Source organism: Porites lutea, chromosome 9, assembly GCF_958299795.1.
Source record: "Porites lutea chromosome 9, jaPorLute2.1, whole genome shotgun sequence".
NCBI classification, from domain to species: Eukaryota; Metazoa; Cnidaria; class Anthozoa; order Scleractinia; family Poritidae; genus Porites; species Porites lutea.
In genome coordinates this window covers 27,125,457-27,131,456 of record NC_133209.1, presented here as the reverse complement: position 1 = coordinate 27,131,456, position 6,000 = coordinate 27,125,457, and the positions used below count along the sequence as shown (strand labels likewise).

The window sequence follows — 6,000 nt, the reverse complement described above, 5'->3', positions numbered from 1 at the left end:
TTTGCATAATTTCACCTTTTCGTAGTACGAGCCTCGAGACAATAGTCAAGATATTTAGACTACAATTTCATTGTAAATGAGCGGTTCATATGGAAGGATCAGCCACAAGCGCACACTGAGAGATATAGCTTGCGTGGTTGGCGAGATTTGCGGGTGTGTAGCATATGTTGTATTTTTTTTTGACGGCAGAGCCTTCAGAAGGGGAGTAAGTCGCGGCTCGCGAAAATCCCTTGCAGCTTAAATGCCAAGAAAGTACCCTGCGCATAACAACTACGGCAGCTACGCAGGCTATGAGACTGAAATATGATGTACCATTTACCATATGTATTGAGCACTGAACGATCCTTTCGATAGCAATGTCTTTACTGGTTCAATCTTAACAGTTAATCAATATTTTGTCCCATAAAATGAGGAACCACCTGTTTGTGTCCTCCTTTACAAAATTAATCATGAATCACCATACTCAGTGTTTCAATCTATATTAATAGAGCTTGAGATTCGAGGACGAGGAAGACTACGAGGGCGAGATTTAACTTACAGATTTGTTTCGTTTACGCTCAAAGAATACACAAAGCAGAAAGCTTCATTTTACGTTTTTTCACCAAAAAAGGTTAGTACGGTTATTTACACTGAAGGAGGTTAAGCCCTCTTCCGATCGCAAAATGATAAAACCATGCACATTTAATAACTTGTTTCCGCCGCTATGACTTTTTCTCCAAAACCTGTAGCGGAATGACGACGGCTATCGTGTTTTCCGCCAAAATGACGCGGGTTCACGTGCGGCGCGCCCTACTTGGTACAACGGTGGCGAAGGCTACGATTAAAACGTGAATTCGCGCTGCTTCACGCCCAAACTTTAACAAGCTTATTCCATCTCGTTTACTTTGTCAAATGTTTTTGGCCTTGAATTCTAAAGGACTGTATCAAAGTTTAGGAAAAGAAAAACAAAGTTGTGGTCGTGTGTTCCCGTCCTCCACAAAACGCGAAAATAGCCACTTTCACGTTGTATCGTGCAACGACGGCAAAGAAATGTAAAAAAAAGAGTGATGCACGTGAAAAGCTGTTCTTTTCGGCTGATCTAAACGTATTGCTTTTTTGCCGTTCTCGTTGCCGTCACCTCGTCGTTGCTTAAGATCCTTACTGAGAAAATTTCGTTCTCCCAGTGAAGTAGCCGTCCTCGTCTTAGAATCTGAATGTCTCTAATATAGACTTTCTCAAAGTCGTTCGCTTGGTTTTCTGGTCTGGTGTGGTAGGACCCGCTTTCGCTCGCTCGCGCTCCGCGCTCGTACGATCGCGCTTCGCGCTCACTGTCGCGCTAGCGTTCAAACGCTCGACTTGTGAGCAAGTCTAGTCTCTAATAGTACAACAGCGAAAACATGATTTAAAAATCGCTTTATACCAGGCAAACTTAGTGGCCACAAAGCGAAGCGAGGGGAACTAATGAAAACTCAAAGTTATAGTGAATCATGTAACCCGCGAAGTCAAGTGTGGAAAGCAAGCATTTTAAATGTGTTGACCGTGAAACAACCGGGTTAATGATGTCAGCCGTCATACACATACGTTTGCGTTATTTATTCGCAAGCGTGCTAGCCTACACGCCCACCAAGCTGAAAAGTTGTTAGGGGATTACTAAAACGGTGAATTCAGCTTATACCCATGCCACGGAAAACGGGAAAATTGCCTGCTTTTTGTTGAGGGTATATTCACGGAATGAAATTGATAAAATGAATAGCCACCTCCCAAAACCGACTACAAATGATAAAATCTGAAGCGAAACTCTGTAACAGTGCGCGTATAGCAAAGCACCGTTGATTTGTGCATACTAATGATCTCTTTAGAAGATTACTGTTACTGGATGGCCGCGGTCTAACCTGGAAGAAAAAGTTAAGGAGGCGGAATTGGCAGTTTAGAAAGTCACTCTTGTATCATATGACCCACTGTTGCTTGAAGGGGGCCGAAAAAGCCAGTAATGGTAAATAAAATATGTAAATCTGGTTTAAGAATGCGAGGAATGTAAGGTCTCTGAGGTCCAAGAACTAATTATAGGGACCTTACGATCCGACAACGGCGACGTTCATTAACAGGTCGCTGAAAAAAAGAATCCGCATGCTTTCAAACCATTTCGCGATTATCTCAAGTCGACCAGTTAAAAGAAGGGAATTATGTTGGAGCTGAAGAGAGGGGCCGCGCCCGAGTTCAGATAGAGATAGTAGAATTTATCGCCTTGCCGTTCCCGTTGTCAAAAATAAACTTAAAAATTTGGTCATTTCAAGTCGCAGTCGTGCAGGGATGACAAAGAAACGTACAAAAAATCGTGATGCACGTGCAGGGTTGTTGTTTGCTAAATATATCCCTATTGCCTTTTGACGTTGCCGTTACAGTCACCGTCGTAGTTTCGTAAGGTTCCAAATATGTCCGCGTAGGCGCCATCGTCTCTTTCCATCTCCTGCTAGACAATTCCATTAGAGAACGAGACTGCCAGCGAAAAGTGTTTACTGTGGAAACTCGATATAAGGAAGGGCCAAGAGAATGTGTTGGTTATATCCATTTAGTAATATGCAACTAGTGGTCTATTATCAATGCTGCGTTCTGATTGGTTGAGCTACTACTAGGTTATATGTTATAGCCCACAAGTAGCGAAAAGCGCCGGCTTTTTGGCGGTAAAAAAGGATTGAAGTCTGGCTTTAAGAAGCTAAATTTTTTTTTATTCTCGATATTTTTGACCAACTAGTTGGATTTTACTAAAACAATTATTCCTCTCGTCCTCATGGCCTCTGAGTCAATAGCCCATTCGGCCTTCGGCCTCATGGGCTATTGACTCAGAGCCCATTCGGGCTCGAGCAATAATTGTTAAATATTTTACTGATTTCATTATGACGTGGGTGAATATCTTTTGTCTATACTGCGCGAGGGCTTCGTTAAAAAGGGGTCCGTTAAGTCGAGGTTCAGTACATGAACTGCCTCTTCATTCCTGTAGCAGAAACTGAAAACGGTGAAATGGTCGAAAATTAATAAATAGATAAATTACAGAAATAATGACCTTTTTTCAGGTAGAAAGACACGTATAAGATTCCCTAATGACCTTATAGATTGGGGTCATACAATACAATAAAGATGATACTTAAGAAAATAACGTGGGATTAGAACGCTGTTTATTACTTTTGTGTTTTACATGTCGTTACTCTAGTAGCCTTAAATTGGTATTTTCTTTCCTTTCTAAATTAATTTTCTCAATGCATCATTCATTCATCAGTGCGCAACGGTATGTTTCAACCTGCAGGAAAAAAAAATATTATTATATTTATTATTATTGTTATTATTATTGTTATTATCTACATACAAAAATGTCTGCAATCTGATTGGTGAAAACTTGTCAAATTATCCCAAATATAGTTGAAAAACGTGAAATTGAGTGCAGGAAGTTGAAATTAGTTCAAAAAAGGTGATGATTGACAGGTAGGCGAAGCTACAAATCGGCTATCTGTAGAAAAAATGGCGGACCAATTTAAAGACAGTAACAGCAACTTAATTGAAAGTGAAAGGAAAATGTAAAAAACAAAAACACTCAAACTAGGTATGGCTAAAAGATTGAAGATATTAGGCGGAACAAAAGGGCCACGACCAAAAATTGAAAGCTATGAACCGGAGGCGCTCAACCAAATTCTCGAGGATTTTTTTGGAACAGTGCGTAAAAAAGACAGCCAAGACTACGAGTGTGACAGTCTTTCATCATGGTCACTTCAATTAATTTATACCTAAAAGAGCAAGGTTATCATTTTCCAGGAAACTGATCAACTGGTTGACAATTTAAGTCTAGACTAGGGAAACCAGGAATTGCCACTCAAAAATATAAAAAAGTCAAAAGCTGTATCTAAAGTCGTTAAGGATCTTGGAATTTACATTACTTCGAACCTGTCATGGAGTATGCAAGCCAACAAATGCACAAATAAGGCAAACAGTGTGCTTGGATTCGTAAGACGAGCGGTGGGTCCTAAAAATCCTGAGTGTTTTCGAAACTTTATAAGAATCTAATACTTCCGATACTTGAGTATTGCTCTCCAGTTTGGTGTCCGCACCTCAAAAAAGGCTCAAACACCTTGGAGAAAGTACAACGTAGAGCGGTGTCCAAATGTGCCCATGGACGAGACATGTCCTACGAAGGACGTCTAAAGTTCCTTAAATGGCCAACACTTCAAACAAAGAAGATCATTTTCGTCGCTTACCGATCGGTAATAAGACAATAAACAGACTTAATGGACTAGATCCCTCAGCAGTTTTTACGTTTGCACATGATTTTCGACCGTTAAGAGCTAATCACCGTTTTAAACTTAAGTTTGCATCCGCAACTTTAATAGTTTTTTAAAAAATTCTTTTTTTATACGCATAATCGATGAGTGGAATAATCTGCCAAAGGAATTTTTGCTGAGAAGGGAAAATTTGAACACTTTTAAGAACAGACTGAGATGTCCTCTTGCAAATTTTTTTAGTGAACACTAAGTTCTTCAAACCGTGTAATATATTATATATTATATATTTAGTATTTTAAACAGTTGTAAATAATTTTTGTTCTTAATTCATGTTATTATAAAGAGATAAACTAGAAAGGGATAACCTCCTTTATCTCCTTTTCACTTTTCCACGGATTTGTCAATAAACAGTTGCTATTATTATTATTATTATTATTATTATTATTATTATTAAATCAGCAAGTTTAAATTTACGCAACTTAGCGTAAAAGCTACTCTAGGATATTGGGGATTTGGGGAGTTTAGTCTAGTAGAAGGTAGCAAAATTCAGCCGAACTAGCTGTTGTTTTAGGCTAAGGGTTCCAGGGTCCCAGCGGCACATCCCCACCCAAACATTTCTAAAGTACACCCCGCCCCGCCCCCGGGGTTAGAGTTGACTCGTCTGGGAGTAGTGGTTGACTCTTTTACCCGTGACAGGTTTTTCTCATATAAACGGGGCCTAAAGGAAATGTTACACGAGACTATTCGCGACGACGATTTCTAGCGCAACACAGCGTTGCAATGCAAGTCACATCAATGTTGCAACAATGTTGCAACTCAGTGTTGCGCTAAAAATCGTCGTTGCGAATCGTCTCGTGTAACGTCACCTTAGTTGTTACTAATTGCCGGGGACCAAACAAATTAAGTATTAAAAAAAAAAAAAAGTTCCAAAGTACTTGATGGTTTACCAACGTCTACATTTACGAGGTCTTTCGTGCATTTCTGAACATCTGTACAAAAACCGAAATCTCCCAACAACGAAATGAAGTTAGTCTTTATGGTGTCCAAGACGTTCGGAGCATTTCCGTCAAAGTAATATTGAGGAAATTGGTCCATTTTCAGTGTGTGGTTATGTGTCACCTCTGTAATTAAACAAAATAAGAGACTTTGATTCCTGTTTTTAAAACATTTAAAACTTCATTTTTTCCGGTTTGCTCTTTTGGTTAGTAAAACGTTAGACTCAATCAACCTGAATCAAGGATTAGCAGTTAGGGACTTGTCAGAAATTAGCAAGGGGGGAAGGGGAGGTGGAGATTTTCAGTTAAGCGATGAAAATAAAATGACCCTCCCTAGGTAAGGGATCAAAATGTCCTGACCCTCCCCTGGAAAGCGTCCTAAAATTCTATGTCCCTCCCCTGAGTCCGAATTCTTATGCAGTGGTACAAGAAAAATAATAGAGTACTTTCAAAAAAGCCATCTTGTACTGTTTCGCGAAAAAAAGTTAGACTTCTGAATGTTTTTTCAGTGGCCATGGAGATCACTTCAAGTGATGCTCCAAACAGGGGCAAGTCACAAAACAGCATGCTATAGAAATGGGTACATTAAAATCAAGTGGGAAAAGTTGCCCTTCTACACAAGGAAAATAATGATCAGTATGTCAGGAAATCAGAATTGTATGTCATTATTTTTTATATATATGGTTTGTATTCTCGTGAAACATAATATTGAAGCATCCCTTCACGATCGTGGTGGCTTATTTTTTTGTGACCCTCCC

The 6,000-nt window shown here is 39.5% G+C and overlaps 1 long non-coding RNA gene across 1 annotated transcript; it reads right to left on the bottom strand.

The window, feature by feature from the left end:
- Positions 1–3,135: 3,135 nt before the first annotated feature.
- On the bottom strand, positions 3,136–5,360 carry LOC140947487 (uncharacterized). The gene is made up of 2 exons (XR_012166976.1): positions 5,183–5,360; positions 3,136–3,274 (listed from the first exon to the last, which is right to left on the bottom strand). It is a non-coding gene; the product is annotated as an uncharacterized lncRNA (long non-coding RNA).
- Between the last annotated feature and the right edge of the window lie 640 nt (positions 5,361–6,000).